At 37.1% G+C, this 17325-nt stretch overlaps 1 pseudogene; it reads right to left on the bottom strand.

The window, feature by feature from the left end:
* The window catches only part of LOC141662979 (sesquiterpene synthase 2-like), a 33927-nt pseudogene that overhangs the window by 9836 nt on the left and 6766 nt on the right, over positions 1 to 17325 (bottom strand).

The following is a 17325-nucleotide window of genomic DNA, read 5'->3' as shown; positions in this document are numbered from 1 at the left end:
TAAAGAAGAAATATGCGTTGGTCATAGTAGATGAGTTCACCAGATACACATGGGTGTATTTCTTGCACACAAAAAGTGAAACTGCATCTATCCTGATTGATCATGTCAAACATCTGGATAAATTGATCAAAGATTCTGTGAAAATTTTGAGGAGTGATAATGGCACTGAATTCAAGAATTCGATAATGGAAGAGTTCTGCAAAAATCATGGAATAAAGCAGGAATTTTCTGCTCCTGGAACTCCACAGCAAAATGGAGTTGTTGAAAGGAAGAATAGAACTCTAATTGAAGCTGCACGAACAATGCTTGAAGAAGCAAAGCTTCCAACCTATTTCTGGGCTGAAGCTGTGCAGACTGCTTGTTTTACTCAAAATGCAACACTCATTAACAAGCATGGAAAAACACCATATGAGATGGTGAAGAACAAAAAGCCAAATCTCAAATACTTTCATGTATTTGGATGTAAGTGTTTTGTTCTCAAGACTCATCCTGAACAGCTATCCAAGTTTGATCTAAAAGCTGATGAGGGAATCTTTGTAGGATATCCACTTTCTACAAAAGCCTTCAGAGTCTATAATTTGAGAACAAAAGTGGTCATGGAATCTATCAATGTCTCTTTTGATGACAAGAAGATCACTGGACTTGAAGATTGCATTGATCATGATAAGCTGAGATTTGAAAATGAAGATTCATATTCTGATACCTCAAGTCCTGACAGTCTAAGTCCTGATATTGTAAATTCTGATGGATTAAACTCTGATGTTATTGAAACTGTGGTGACTACGTCAAAGGAAGATGCACCAATGCAGGGGAAGTATTCTCAAGATATTATCACATCTCAAGAAGCATCAGAACATACATCTGGCTCTTCAAATTCTGATTCGTCAAGTTCTGATAAGCCAAGTACTGACAGTGCTGAAAATCTAAATACTGAAGGATCCAACTCAGAGAGCATAGTTTCAGGGGGAGCATCAGAAAATGAAACCGAAGACAGCATAAATCATGGGGGAGCATCCAGTTCTAGAGAAAATCTTCCATCTGCAAGGAAGTGGACAAAATCACATACACCTGATTTAATAATTGGAAATCCTGAGGCAGGTGTCAGAACTAGAACAGGTACTTCGAATGAATGTCTTTACAATTCTTTTCTCTCTCAGTCTGAGCCAAAGAAAGTGGAAGAAGCTCTTCAAGATGCTGATTGGGTGCAAGCAATGCAGGAAGAGTTGAATGAATTTGAAAGAAAAAAAGTCTGGACCTTAGTGCCAAGACCCAAGAATAGATCAGTTGTTGGTACAAAGTGGGTATTCAGAAACAAAACTGACAGTGATGGCATAATTGTAAGGAACAAGGCAAGGCTGGTTGCAAAAGGATATTCTCAACAGGAGGGAATTGACTATGATGAAACATTTGCTCCAGTTGCTAGGTTAGAAGCCATAAGGATATTCATGGCTTATGCTGCTCACAAAAAGTTTACTGTCTTTCAAATGGATGTGAAAAGTGCTTTTCTCAATGGAGAATTGGAAGAGGAAGTATATGTTGAACAACCTCCAGGCTTTGTAGATTCCAAACATCCAGATTATGTCTACAGGCTTGATAAAGCACTTTATGGACTTAAGCAAGCTCCTAGAGCATGGTATGAGACTTTAGCTCAGTTTCTTCTAGAAAGTGGATTCAACAGAGGAACTATTGACAAAACATTGTTCTATCTCAACCATGGCAAGGACTTACTTTTGATCCAGATTTATGTTGATGATATTATTTTTGGGTCTCCAAATGACAAACTTTGCAAAAAGTTTGCCAACCTAATGCAGTCAAGATATCAGATGAGTATGATGGGAGAACTTAGTTATTTTCTGGGCCTTCAAGTCAAGCAGAGTGAAGAAGGAACTTTTATTTGTCAATCTAAGTACACCAGAAACTTGCTGAAAAAATTTGGAATGCAAGACTGTTCAAGTGCATCCACTCCCATGGCCACTGCAACAAAACTGGATAAGGATACTGGTAATTCAGTAGATATTACTGATTACAGAGGTATGATTGGCTCACTTCTCTATCTAACTGCTAGTAGACCAGATATCATGTTTGCTACCTGTCTTTGTGCAAGATTTCAAGCAGATCCAAGAGAACCTCACTTAACAGCTGTAAAAAGAATCTTTAAGTATCTTAAAGGAACAGCTGATCTAGGATTATGGTATCCTAGAGAATCAGATTTTAAATTAATAGGTTACTCAGATGCAGATTTTGCAGGTTGCAAAATTGACAGGAAAAGCACAAGTGGTAGCTGCCAATTTCTTGGAGGCAGGTTGGTTTCTTGGTATAGCAAGAAACAAAAGTCAATTTCCACATCAACTGCAGAAGCAGAGTATATTGCTGCAGGAAGCTGCTGTGCACAGATTCTCTGGATGAAGAATCAGTTACTAGATTATGGGTTAACGTATTTCAAAATCCCTATTTACTGTGATAATCAAAGTGCTATTGCTATGACAGGTAATCCAGTTCAACACTCTATGACAAAGCACATCAGCATCAGGTACCATTTCATCAGGGAACATGTGGATGAAGGTACAGTGGAATTGCATTTTGTTCCCACAGATCAACAAGTAGCAGATATCTTCACAAAACCACTGTGTGAAGCTACCTTTTCAAAATTGGTAAATGAACTTGGAATGATTTCAGGTTCTTTCTCTAAATCTGCTTAAACTTGTTCTATGTTATCAGACTTTATGATCAGTATTTACAGAATTAATCTCTCTGTATATTCTGTGCATTAATTGATAAATGTCTTTAAGTACTGACTGTTGTCTGATATATGTTTCTAAACTCTGATAAGTGAAATGTCTGTTTCAGTAACTATTCAATCCTATGAGGATAACTGTGCTAGATACTGACCTACTAGTCTTCAATAAACAAATGATCCCATGAAAGAAGAAATTATTTCTGTGGAAATCTTATGACACAAGCAAATTCTGATAACTGAGCTTAGTTAAGTTTACTTTGTATATCTTATTACTAAGTCACAAATTAGAATAATGCTACTCATCTGTTTAAGTTCTGATTCTAGTAAAACTGCCGAATGTACTAAGTGCTGATAAACCTCACTTATCAAAAGAAGAAGAACAATAATCAAAGAATAATATCAGGTACTCCTTTGAGATCTAGAGTAAAAATGTGAAAGGGACGACCCAAGTGCATTGCTGGTATTAAGTAAATATGCATTAGAAAAGCAAAATATTTTCTTGGTGACTTTTCACACTCTATGATTACTGGAGAAATACTCTGATAATAGCATAAAATTCTGATAAACAGTCGTGACTCACTTACACTGAGAAGCCTCTGTAAAATAGAATTTCAAAAGATGCATAAAATTAGCACAGAAACAGTAGAGGTGAACTCATGCATGAACTCATTTATCAGTAGGTTTCAGGATAATGACAGATCTTTAGCAAAATTTTAATTATGACTTATTTCTAAGATGTACTGAAGTAGATCAGACTTTACTCTTTGTCTGTTATTTAGCTTAATGCACACACACATCACTCCATATGAATGATGAAATTTCTGTGGTGGTCTATGTTATTTTAGATCAACAGTCATTGTGTCACTTTTGCACAAATTCTGAGGACAAGTTCTAGTTACACGTTCTGATGATTAAGTTCTGACGTTCATAACTAAGAACTTGTATGAGTATTTACTAAGATAGATATTCCTTGTTCGAGTTAAGACATTATGTTCTGATGACTGTTAAGTTCTGGTATAGGTCTAAGTTCTGATTTTTCAGTCTAACCCTTTACTTGACTTATCTGTGAATAAAATTTGGTAACAGTCTCAGATTAATTTCAAAATGTTGAAGTGGAAGATTAATAGTCTATGGTTAAAACATAATGGCACTCGTCCTTGAACAGTTCACTCTTGTTACATGTGTACATTCCTTTTCCAATGACTGTTATTCTTTTTCAAAGTCTAGGGAGACGAGGTAGAATTAATTCTACCTGTCTGCATTCAATATCTTTGTGTCTCTTGGCATTCTCTTGCCTATATATGCAACCACTTCACATCAGTCTTTCCATCACATTCTTCTCACACACTTATCCTCCTTCTTCTGTCAAAAACACAATGGTTCGATACAACATGTTTTTGAACACACAAACCTTCACAATGGAGCTCAGTTGTGCCGAGTGGCAGCAGGAGTGGCATATAACAGCCATTCCTGAGGAGATCTGGGACTCTGTCCCACAGGAGGTGCTGGCTCACCTTCTATTCTTCGAGATGGATTACCATCGCCATCTGGAGCGCCTGGAGGAGGAAAGGCGGGAAGCTATCCGTCAGCAAGAGCGAATCATTCGACTCGCTATCTTGTTTGTCGAAGATAGGAAGAGGAGGATGACTTAATCTCGTCTTCTTCCTGTTCTTCCTCATCCTCAGCTTTGTCAGGCTTCTTAGCTAGGACTAAAGCTGTTGACGTTAGGATTAGAAGCTTAGGGAAAATCTTGTATTGATGTAATTTCTATTTCATATATGTATTGACTTGATATATTAATGAAAACTGTTTTTACTTCAAGATTTTGTCTCTGAGTTATTTTATCTGTGTTGTTAAATCCTGCTTGATATTCTGATGACCATTTACATTTTGTCTTTATTTAAGTTCTGATTCTTTGTCAGCACTTATTCATCGAAATTATCTCGGTCATTTTTAACATGATTCATTTTCAGAATATTAATGTTGCAGTGAAAAACAATTCAATCAGTGCTAACGGTTTCAATTTTGAATTAAACCTGTGTCTCTTGATAACTGAAATGATTTTTCCTTGAATCAAGGCAACTGGATAAGTAATCATTCCTGTTTTCTCGAGCCCAGTAACTATCCGTTATTACTGCATGTCTGACAGGTGTCCAACGGTAACATTTTTTCTTCGAGTATAAGAACAACAGAGAGAAGATTTCTTTAATCTTTTACTTTCTTTATACTTTATCTCTCTTCTTACTTTTACTCTCTTTCTCATTCTTTCTTACGTTGGTTTTTCATACAGATATTATCTCACACACCTAACAAGCATACTTGAATTTCAATATTTTTTCACATGGCACCAAAGGATTTAATCATTGATGGAGCAAAGTTTGTTCCAAACAACTATGCTGCAATTCTTGATCATGCTGAAGCTCCATCTGAATTGCATTTTGTGCAAGATCTTCTTGCACATAGTGAGGTTGGGTACGCCTTAACTCAGCCTGAATTATTTTCAAGTCAACAAGTTCTGCGGTTCTGGAGGACTGGAGTTTATGATGATGGTGGTAAACGAGGAACTCCCAGTATTATCTTCCAAGTGGGTGATTCTTCCTATGTAGTCACTCCTGGTACAGTACGAAGAGCATTACATCTTCCAGAAGATTGTACCTTCTCTATACCAGAGGAATCAGACCTTCGGGGGTTAATGACTGCTTTGGGATATGAAAAGAGTCTGACGAAACTTGGACAGTTGAAACGGGCTAATATCAGAAGAGAATGGAGTTTCTTCTTCGATTGCATCACCAAGGCTTTTGGCAACAAGTGTTCAAATTTTGATGCCATCCCAATTCTGAGTCAGCACATCGGGTATGCTATTATCCATCAAACTCATTTTGATTTTGCAACTGGAATAATTGGTTTTATTGGGGATAGGATGACAGAGGATCGAGATGTTGTTTATTTTGCTAGATTCTGTCAACTTATTTATACGTATTGTACTGCTGAACCCCAGTTAGTCAGTACTCAAATCCCACCTTTTAAGGTTACAAAAAGGTACTTTAACGACCTGATAAATGCTGACACAAAGAAATCAATGGTGAGACAATTACAGATTCCTCAGTCTGTGAAACAGATTCTGGTAAATGCTGATCCTGCTACTTACAAATCTGTTTACTCAAATGTTCAACCAACTCACCATAACCAAAATCCATCAACCTCAGTCCCTACCTCTCATTCTACTCAACCTACCCTCAGAACTTATCTCAAATCCTATCTCTCCACTTCACAGACTGCTCAACCTTCTTCTTCAGCACCTACTGTGAAGCCTACATCCTCTAAGCCAAAGAGAACAAAGACTGTTCCTCAAACATCTCAGAAGAAGAGGAGGATTACTTTGAGAGATGAATCAGATTCTGAGGATCAGATTCCCTCTTCAGAACCTATGATAGATGAAGCTGAGAAGGCAACTTCTCAGAAGGATTCTGCAATTGGGGGTTCTAGGCTTCTCAAGAGGCTTAGACGTATGACGGTTCCTGCAACTCCCAAGGAATCCAAATCAACAAGGAAGTACAAGAAACAGAGGGCACAGAGGCCAGTTTCAGATGATGAGGAGGAAGCAGCTAAGGAAGGGGATCAGGAATCTCTGATCTCACAAGACAAGGAATTTGCTCCAGTCACTTCTTCTCCATCAACTTCATCTCAGGAACCTGTATCTGACAAGGCTAATTCACCTTCTATATCTCTTGTTGATCCAGGCACAAGTGCTGAAATTGATATTCAGAACTTGGTTGTGCCTGAAATACTTTTCTTAGAAGCTCCAACAGCAAATAATCCTTCCACAACACCTGTTACTGATGCTGTTCAAACTCCTGAGTTATCACTAACACCTTCTCTGCATCAAGATGATGATCAGATTTTAGGTGAGCATCAGGATATGGCTGTTGATCAGAACTTAGTATCAGATCAGCAATTAGAGGATGTTGAAGCCTCCATTGCTACTCATACAGTTGTCTTATCAGAAGATACTGATTCTTTAAGTTCTGATGCTGCAAATGTTGGAGATACTGGTGAAGCTGCTACAACTGTAGATGCTGATGAAGCAGGTCCTCCAGGACATACTCCTCCACTGACTCTTCCTAAGTCTGAACTGCTAAAGGAGTTTGTTATCAGGGATGCACCAGTACCTTGGAGTGAAACTCCTGCAGGTCAGGAGTGGACTAAGGAATGGAACTCAGTTTCATGTGTTCCAAATGCTTTACATCTTGCTGAGCACTTGACTAAAGCTGATGAAATGTTACATTCTGATGATTTTAAAATCCAGCTTAGAGTCACTGCATTGAGTACTAAACATCTACAAGGTCTTCATTCCAACACTCATGCAGAGCTACACAAGATTCAGGAGAACTTTATTAAACAGGAACAAGTTTGGAAACTTGATAAGAAAAAGTTCTTCCAACCTACCATTGACAGGGTTGCTTATATTGAGAAAACTCAAGAGAAGCAACAAGCTCAGATTGATCAAATTCTGACAAATCAAGCTTCTCAGCAATCGCAACTTACTGAAATCCAGACCTCAGTGGAGCTACTTATCTCTCTTTTATTACCTGCTGATGCCAAAAAGGGGGAGAAGGTAATTAAGTCCAAATGCAAAACCAACAAGTCACTGCAAGGAAAGGATGATGGAAAAGATGACCAAGGAAACTCTGGAATGGGTGGTGGTCATAGTCAAGGTAGAAGGTTTACATCAAGATAAGCTAGTCACAGAACAAGTTCTGATACTGGGAAAAGAATAAGTTCTGCTGGTAAAAGGATAAGTTCTGATGAACTTCTAGATCTTGATGAGGAAATGTCAAGACAGTTATTTCTTCAAGAAAATCCAGGGATGGACTTGGAAAGTTTAAAGGAAGAAGAAGCCAGACTTAAATCAGAGAAAGTCACATCTAAATCTGAAGCTTCTGGTAAAAAGTTACTTCCAAAACCTAAAGGCATTGTGATCAAAGAAAGGATACATACTGAAGAAACTTTGGCTAGATCACAACCACAGATAGATCCAAGATCCAAGGGTAAAGAAAAGGTTGGTGAACCTATCAAGCCTTATGTACCTCCTTGGAAGAAGAAATTACTGATGGAAAAGATAATCTTGCTCTGACTTCAAGAAAAGTTCTTAAAACAACCTCTGACATGGCTCAAGTTGTTCAGAGTCAAGAAATTGTAAGTTCTGATATTCAGAAGAAGCAAGTAACCTCTGACAGTGCTCAAGTTAACTTGATATCAGAAAATAAATCTAAAACACTCCTACCAGGATTCACTAAAGCAAAACAGACTCAATCTTTGAAGACTACTTCAAGTGGTTTTGAAGCAAGAGTAGTTACTGGAAAGGAAGCTAGAGATAAAACTGGATTGGGAAGTGCTGATGAGAGAAGAGTACACAACACTACCGATGATCCAACTTCCTTGAGTGAACCAGGTATTGGAGCAACTCCTGAGAGATTGAATCAACTAGAATCTGTACAGATGGTTTACCATACCTTCTTGAAAGAATACATCATGTTGTATTTCATGACAGATGGTAGGGTTTATCATATAAGACAAAATGCCATTCCATTGAAGTATTTTGAAGAATTGGAGCATGTATTATTCTTACTTCGAGTGGATGACAGAATAACAGAGACTGCTGCAAACTACTTAAAGGAACAGATTCAGAGACAGAAAAGACTTTATTCTGTTAAGTCTGACAGCAGATATGTTCCAAAGTACAGAAATCACAATGGTGATATTGTTGATATGAAGCCTAATACTGCACAGATCAGAACATATCTTGGTATTAAGGGGCTTGAATTCAATCTAGAGTCTAACAAAGCTTATGTCATAAGACTAGATCGGGAGTTGAGAAAAGCAAAGATTAATGATCTCAGAGCTGCAATATTTCAAACTGGTGAAGATACTGCAGAGCTTAAAGATGTCAAACGGAGAATGATTGATGAACTCAGATATGCTGAGAAATGTTTGTTGAAGAATTATCTCAGAACAACTCCTGACATCAGAGAGATCAGAAAATGATGAAGCCAAGTCGAAGATCTACAACTGCTTAAATTCTGATATTTATACAGATTGAAGTTGTTATCAGAAGTTGAATTGGTAAAAACTTTAAGGACTGTAAGTTGTAGTTATCTTGTCTATTTCTCATGCATTTGTACTTAATGTTTTTGACATCATCAAATATCTGTTAAACTTGTATATTTTGTTAATTTACAAGTTGGGGGAGATTGTTAGATATATTTGATAATGTCATGGCTAATATGTTTTATGTTTAGATTTCAGATCTTATTTGAACAGAACAAATCAGTACTTAACTGATCAGTACTTATACTGGAAGTCAGAACTTAAGGGATATCAGTACTTATGTTATCAGGAGATAGATATCAGAACTTAAGTGCTGAAGGACGATCAGATAAGGACAGTAGCTGATTAAAGTTAAGAAGATCAAGATAAACATAAGAAGAGATATGCATGAAGAAGGAATTCCGTGAAGAATGGAATACTTGGAATAGAAGATATCTGATTGATATATTTTAGGAAGCAGAATTATATTCCATATCAATTAGCGAATATCTTGTAACTGTGTAGTATATAAACACAGACATAGGGTTTATACTATAAGTGTTATCATTATCGAGAATATTATTTATTATAACCCTAGCAGCTCTCGTGATATTTTGTTCATCACTGAGAGATAACAGTTCCAGATTGTAACAGAGTTTATTGTTTAAATAAAGTTTGTTTTCTGTTACATAAGTTCTTGAAGTTTGATTTGATTGTAATAAACACTGTATTCACCCCCTCTACAGTGAAAGTGTGACCTAACACGCGATATTATCCTTTGACGATATATAGTCAATGGTAATAATTCCGGTTGAGATTAATTGTCTAATGGAACTATGTCATCGTCGTATATGACAGGACTTTCCATTATACATCGTGCTCTATGCTCTTCCAATAGCGGATTGACTATCACAATGTATCCCTATTGCAGTCACAGGCTTTGGCCATCTTGGAATATCCTCCAGAAACTGGCGTAGATATTCAGCCTCTTCAGCGCATTTATCTAGTACCACGAACTCAGCTTCCATTGTGGAATGAGTTATCACCGTTTGCTTGGAGGATTTCCATGATACTGCCGCTCCAGCTAGTGTAAATACGTAGCCACTCGTAGACTTTAGTGCCTTGTTGCTAGATATCCAGTTTGCGTAAGTATATCCCTCTAATACTGCTGGATATCTACCATAGTGCAGTCCATAGTCTCCAGCTCCCCTCAAATACCTCAGTACTCTTATGATTGCTTTCCAGTGATCAGCTCCCGGATTTCTTGTAAATCTACTCAACATACTAATTGAGTATGCAATGTTTGGTCTTGTACAACTCATAAGGTACATCAGACTTTTGATTATTCTCGAGTATTCCACTTAGGAGATTCATACACCTTTATTCTTGGATAGATGTAAAGTCATATCCACAGGTGTCCTAACTTTCTCAAAGTCATTCTTAAGAAACGTATAACGACTCGTATATTTTTATTATCTAAATGTGTAATTATTGAGTAATTAATTAAATAAACTATATATCTGGGTTCCGTCAGCAGGTTATTGCTTGGTTATTATGTATATGTGATTACTAGTGTATGGGATTGAATTGCGTGGTTAATTAATGGGTTGTATGATTTTTGTTTCGCTGATAAAAGTGATTTTATTGCAGTTTTATTTCCATAAAGATTTGGATTATCTCTAAAATTATTTTTATGGTTATATAATTTCAATAATTTTTTTTGGGAATTTATAAAGTTTAGAAATCAATATTCTATTGGTTATTTACCCCTGAATGATTTTATGATTGTATTTATTAGTAAAATCAATCTTGAATTCAGAAATGTTTCAAAAATTACGAAGCTCGTATTTATTTATGTTGGGAATATTCTGGGAATTTTTAAAATTATATTAGAAATTTTTAGGATTACTTTCACCCGCGTGTTGATTCGTTTAATTTCTTAAAGCAAGTATAAATTCTGCTTCAGAAATTGTTTTAAAATTTCGAAAATTATGTTTTTATTAACTTCGGGATATTTATAACATTTTAAGACTATTTTCGGGATTTTCTTGAATTTGTTTTAAGTACCGCTCGGTTCGTTAATTATGAAATGCGGGTACGAGTTATATTTTAAAAATGCTTTAAAAATTAGGAAAATTTTATTTTTTATCTTTTAATTATTTCGAGAATTTTGATAATTAATTGGAACTTTTTCGACTCCTTTCCACCCGCAGTTTTGGTCAATAAAAGGTATAACCGAGACTGGAAATCAGATTTTTGTTGTATTAGGACATGTGTTTGCACAACAGAAAGTTGGAAACCACGTGTCCCATCCCCTGTTGCTACCTGTTGTTTTGATAATAATAAGATATAATAAAACCAAAAACAGGACCACAACTTTGTTCCATGTTCCTTCCTTTGATTTCTTCCCTTCGATTCTTTTGCTTCTCTTCCCGTTCTGTTTTTCCGGTAAGTCGTCGTTCCGGCCTCTCCTTTTCTCTTTCGGTTCTCTGTTCTGTTTCGGCTTTATAGCTTTGGTCTAGTCAGAGAATTGATTTGTATATATATATACACGCATATGCGTGTATATTTCAGTTGGATTTGGTTGCCACCTCTCGGAATTCCGAGAGGTGCGGTTACCTGTTCCTTATTGTCGATTGCTGTTGTGTTTATTTTGCTGTGCTTTTCAGTTTCGTGCTTGTTCTGGTTAATTCCCACACCCTGACTGTCTGTGCGTGTTTACACGCGTTGGGTTTTGCGGATTTTGTTATTGATTTAATTAATTTATTTTCTGCAAGGAAAATGATTTAATTGAATTCATGAAATAAAATGTATTGTGCGGGAATAATTATTAATTAATCGGTGAAATTCACGAAGGATATCCGATGCAATCGGGAACCCGCAAATTTTACCTCCGTCGGCGATGAGCCTCGGCGAGCCGACGGTGGACCGTGATGATTATTTCTGAGTCCTATTATTTTAAAATAAATAATTTAGTTCGCATATTATTATTCGAAATAAAAAGTAGTAGTAAAATAATACGTTTCGGGGTAACTTGGAATGTGAAGTTGGATTGGTTGCCTGTTTGTTGGATTGATTGGTTGATTGTGACATCGATGGTGTTTCGACGGTTAGTCCGATGAACAAAGGAGACACTGCCCAATTTTTGAGAGCGTGAACCCAAATTGTTATGTGTGTTATTATAATATGTATAATTACGGGTCGGGATTTGATATCGAATGGATAGGTTGTTAGCGAGGATATATCAAGCATACCTAGGGATGGCAATTTGTACCGAACCGATGGATACCCAATCTGTACCGATCCGATTGGGTTTTACCTTCGGGTTTGGATTCGGGTTCGGGTTTGATTTTTAAACCCGAACCATTTTCGGGTCGGGTTTGGTTTTAAGGCATACCGTTTCGAACCCGACCCGAAAACCCGAAACCCGTTCCGTTCCGACCCGAACCCGAACCCGATCCGAAACCGTTGTTAATATATAAATAATATTTTATATTTTATAAGTAATAATATAATATATAATATAATATATTACTAATATTAGTACTAAAAAATTATACTTTTTACAAACTATTACATTAAAGTTTTTTAAATATGGTTTTAGCAGCATTTTCACTACAAGTATACTAAAGGTCAAGATCGTTGCATTATTTCACCAACAATTTTATTCATAGAGGTATATTATCCATTGTCTTCTCAAAACCCTTTAATTCAATCCCAAAAATTTCAATATCGTCATATTTATGAGCAATTTGCTCAAACCAGATCCCAGTAATTTTTCACTAGAGTTTGTGCAAATTAAGGTGCAATTTGTTAGTGATCTACAAACCCGAATCCGAACCGAACCTGAACCGAACCCGATGGGTTCGGGTTCGGGTTTAGTCGTTCGGGTTTTTCCGGGTTCGGGTTTGGGTTTGGCAAAAATAATCGGGTTCGGGTTTGGTTTTTGCTAAACCCGTTTCGACCGACCCGATAGCCATCCCTAAGCATACCTGGTCATCTAACGTAGGGTATTTCGACTTTGTAGGTTCTAGTTGAAGCACTCTAGAATTGATATCGAACTAGAGATAACCTAGTGGACAGTCGACGAGTTCAGTAGGGTTTCAACCGGAGAACCTGAGTGTTGAAGTCGAAGCCAAGGTGATCTAGTGGTTAGACGATAAAGCCTCAACGTCTGAGTTGGCTCAGATTCGATCAGTAATAGTTGTAAAGCTCTGCAAGGCAAGTACCCCTGACCATTCTTTTATGGTTCAGTACGTATGAATAGCTAAATGTTTTATTCTCATAATGGAACATAAACATTTTAAGTTATGTATCCCCTATAGTTATAAATCATTGTTTTAAATTGTTTTGGGGAAAAGTAACTTCGGAAGGTACCTATCTCGAATGAAATGATTTACGAACTGGATTTTATATGTGTGCTAGTAAAATGAATGATTTTGAAAATGAGATAGGTACAATTGTTTTGAAAACTGGATAAAACGATCAGATATGGGATACATAGGGGCCAAAGTAGGCCAATTGAGGTGGCGTAAGAGGCTAATTCAGTTGCGCACAATTTATAACCAATTAGTCCAGCAGCTCAGAGACCTAGCTAGTCTCTGAGTTCCGGAACAGGTATATGGGATGACAGCGGGAGCCGTCCGGTGTTGATAGCCTGATTAGCTGTCTTCACATATCCGTACTTATCTGATTTGGCTTTGTGGTTCTCGTAACCGAACAAGTAGTTTATACAGTGGATTTGGAAATGAAAATGACATGCTAGAATTATTCTCTGGTATTTATATACATCACACTACTGATGTTATTATTTTACAGAGCATGCTAGTTTTGATATCCAATTTATACAATGTTTACTTGTTTCCTTACAGGTATGAATTCTGTTCCTATAACTGCTTTATTTTAAATCATTTTTACTTGTTATTCATATAGTGGTACTGCTGAGCAATTGATTGCTCACCCTTGCAGAATATTTTATATATGTATTGCAGAAGTCTAGGAGATTCTTCCGTGGTAGTCGGGGCAGAGTTCCAGTTCCTTCCGCGTCGGCCACCTCTGAGGTAGTTGAGTTGGACCAAAGATGGTCTGTTGAGTTGCTGTGTTAAGTTAGCTGCATCAGGATGGTTGTTTTAAGTCGGTTTTGTAATTGTTGTACCTAAATCATACTTAAACCTGTAAAGATCTTGGTAAAATGGGTCATGTTTATGTTAAGTTGGATTATATTATGTTGTTATTATTATTGATGACGTCAACTCCTGACCCCGGGGTTGAGGCAGTCACAAAATGTTTCTTGGATCTTGTCAACGTAATGAGGCTGACTTAGTGCGAGACCCTCTGATGTTCTAGAAATTTGAATTTCTAGAATAACATTCGCTAGTCCCATGTCTTTCATGTCGAATCTTGATTTTAACATGTCCTTAGTAGATTTGATCACTTTATTATTGCTTCTGGCAATAAGTAGATCATCTATATATAATGTCATCATGATATAACCGCTATCATTCTCCTTGACATAACTTTTCTCATTTTCCTTGTAATAGACACAACTATCACATTCATTGATTTTGAAGCCATTTGCCAGCACGATCTCATCAAATTTTTCATGCCATTTCATAGGAGCTTGCTTTAGACAATATAGTGATTTCACTAATTACAAACTTTCCTCTCTTGTCCAGGGAAAACAAACCCTTCAGGTTGTTTCATATAGATTTCCTCATCTATATCCCCATTTAGAAAAGCTGTTTTCATATCCATCTGATGTACTGTTAGATTTCGCATTGCAGCGATAGCAAACATCATCCTTATGGATGTTATTCTCGTTACAGGAGAATATGTATTGAAGTAATCAAGTCCTTTCTGTTGCTTTTATCCTTTGATTACAAGTCTGGCCTTATACTTATCGATAGTGCCATCGGTTTTCAACTTTTTCTTGAACACCCACTTGCTACCTAATGGTTTACAACCGATTGGAAAATTTACTAATTCCCAAGTATGATTCTGCATAATCGAATCAACTTCGTTCTTGATGGCCTATTTCCACATAAGCCCATCCGGTGAGGTAATCGCTTCCTTATAGGTTTTCCGATCACCTTCTTCGAGCAAATAGGACATAAAATCAGACCCGTAGGATTTCTCCGTACGCTTTCTTTTGCTCCTTCTCATAACCCCCACATTTTCATCTTCACTCTCTTCACTCTCATTAATATCATCTATAGACTCATGAGTTCATTTAGACGTCGTAGGTTGTTCATTTCCTGGATTACATGGAAATGTTGTCTCAAAAAATGAGGTGTTCCTTGATTCCATAATGGTATTCTTTTGAATATCAGGAATCTTAGATTTATGAACGAGAAACCGATATGTCATGCAATGTCAAGGATATATGATGAAGATACAATCCGCAGTCTTTGGACCAATCTTCACCTTTTTAGGTATAGGGATTAGTACCTTTACAAGGCACCCCCACACTTTCAAGTGCTGATAACTTGGATTCTTCTTCTTCCATAATTCATAAGGACTTACATCCTTATTCTTGCGCATCGTAATATTTAAGATATTATTTGCGCTTAAGATGGCTTCCCCCCACATCGACTGCGGAAGTCCAGAGCTTATCAACATCGCATTCATCATCTCTTTAAGAGTGTGATTCTTCCTCTCAGCCACACCATATGACTGAGGGGAGTATGGTGCAGTGACCTCATGGATTATACCATGTTGTGAACAGAATTCCCCAAAGGGTTCAACATATTCACCTCCACGATCACTTCGTATTATTTTGATTTTCTCAGATTGTTGTGTCTCAACTTCTTCCTTATAGATTTTAAATTTATCTATAGCTTCGTCTTTGCTTTTCAGCAAATATACATAGCAGTATTTTGTACAGTCATCTATGAATGTAATAAAATACTTGTTTCCTTCTCTTGTTAGAGCGAATTTGAAATCACATATATCGCTATGTATTAGGTCTAGCACTTTGGTGTTTCTTTCCACACGTTTAAATAACAATCTCGTTAATTTTGCCTCAACACAAGTATGACACTTATGTTTTAAATCAATTGTTAATTTTGGTATGTATTCTTTTACACTTAACCTTCGTAAAGTGTCATAATTAACATGTCCTAATCTAGCATGCCATAAATTAGGAGACTCAAGAAAGTAATCAGAAGAATTCTTCATTTCATTATCGTCCTTAATGGACATAATATTGAGCTTAAAAAGCCCATCGATAACATAACCCTTACCTACAAACATACCACTCTTAGACAAAACAACTTTATCTGACTCAATGATAATGTGAAATCCATGCTTATTCAATATAGAACCAGACACCAGGTTCTTGTGAATATCAGGCACAAAAAGTACATTCTTCAAAGTTAGATTCTTTCCAGAGGTCATCTTCAAAATCACCGTGCCTTCTTCTTCAATCATAGAAGTTGCATAGTTCCCCATGTAGAGCTTCTCACCAGTATTAGAAACTTTGAGGCTAGAGAAACATGCCTTGTAGCTCCAGTATCAATCCACCATTCCCTTGTATTTGAGCCAACGAGGTTTACTTCAGAGATTGTAGCACATAGGTCTATATCACCTATCTTCTTGGACACATTATCAATCATGTTTGCTTCCTTCTTCTTACTGGGCTTCTTGCAATCGGCATACCTATGCCCCATTTTATCACAGTTGAAGCATTTTCCTTGAAACTTCAACGACTTCAAAATTCCTCCTTTTGGTGCAAGCTTCCCCCCTTTCCCAAAATTGTTCTTCTTGGGCTTGGAGCTCTCGTGCTCCACCACATTTGCCTTTTCAGTGGTAACATTAGTTTTCGTCTCGGATCCTCTATTGTCTTCTTCAATACGAAGTCTAACGATAAGATCCTCCATAGATATCTCCTTACGCTTGTGCTTAAGGTAGTTCTTGAAATCTTTCCAACCAGGCTGCAACTTTTCAATCACAGCAGCAACTTGGAAGGACTCACTTATGACCATCCCCTTAGCATGGATATCATGGATGATCACTTATAGTTCTTGCACCTGACTGACCACAGTCTTATAATCCGCCATATTGTAATCAAAAAAGCAACCAATGATCCACTTCTTTGCCCCAGCGTCCTCAGTTTTATACTTATGGTCAAGTGATTCTCATAAGACCTTAGCTGTTGTTTTTGAGCAGTATACGTTATATAATGAATCAGCCAAACAGTTTAGCACATAGTTCTGATAGATATAGTCGACGTGCTTCCAGGCATCCGCAACATACACAGTATGCATATCACTCTCAGTAGTGAGCAATGGTAATTCCTCCTTGAGATATCGATCAAGGTTTAGAGTGGTCAGATAAAAACATCATCTTTTGCTGCCAGCGCTTGAAGTTCGATCCATTGAACTTCTCAGGTTTCTCAGCGTGTGCAGATGGCATAACAGGATGAGTAGGTGCTACAGGATGCGTAGGCGCAACAGGTGGGATAGTCGTAACATGTATCTGTACACCCGTATTCTGTCTAAGAG

The sequence above is a fragment of the Apium graveolens genome, chromosome 1 (assembly GCF_009905375.1).
Source record: "Apium graveolens cultivar Ventura chromosome 1, ASM990537v1, whole genome shotgun sequence".
Classification (NCBI taxonomy): Eukaryota; Viridiplantae; Streptophyta; class Magnoliopsida; order Apiales; family Apiaceae; genus Apium; species Apium graveolens.
The sequence above is the reverse complement of the archived record's forward strand: the minus strand, read 5'-3'. Positions and strand labels throughout refer to the sequence as shown.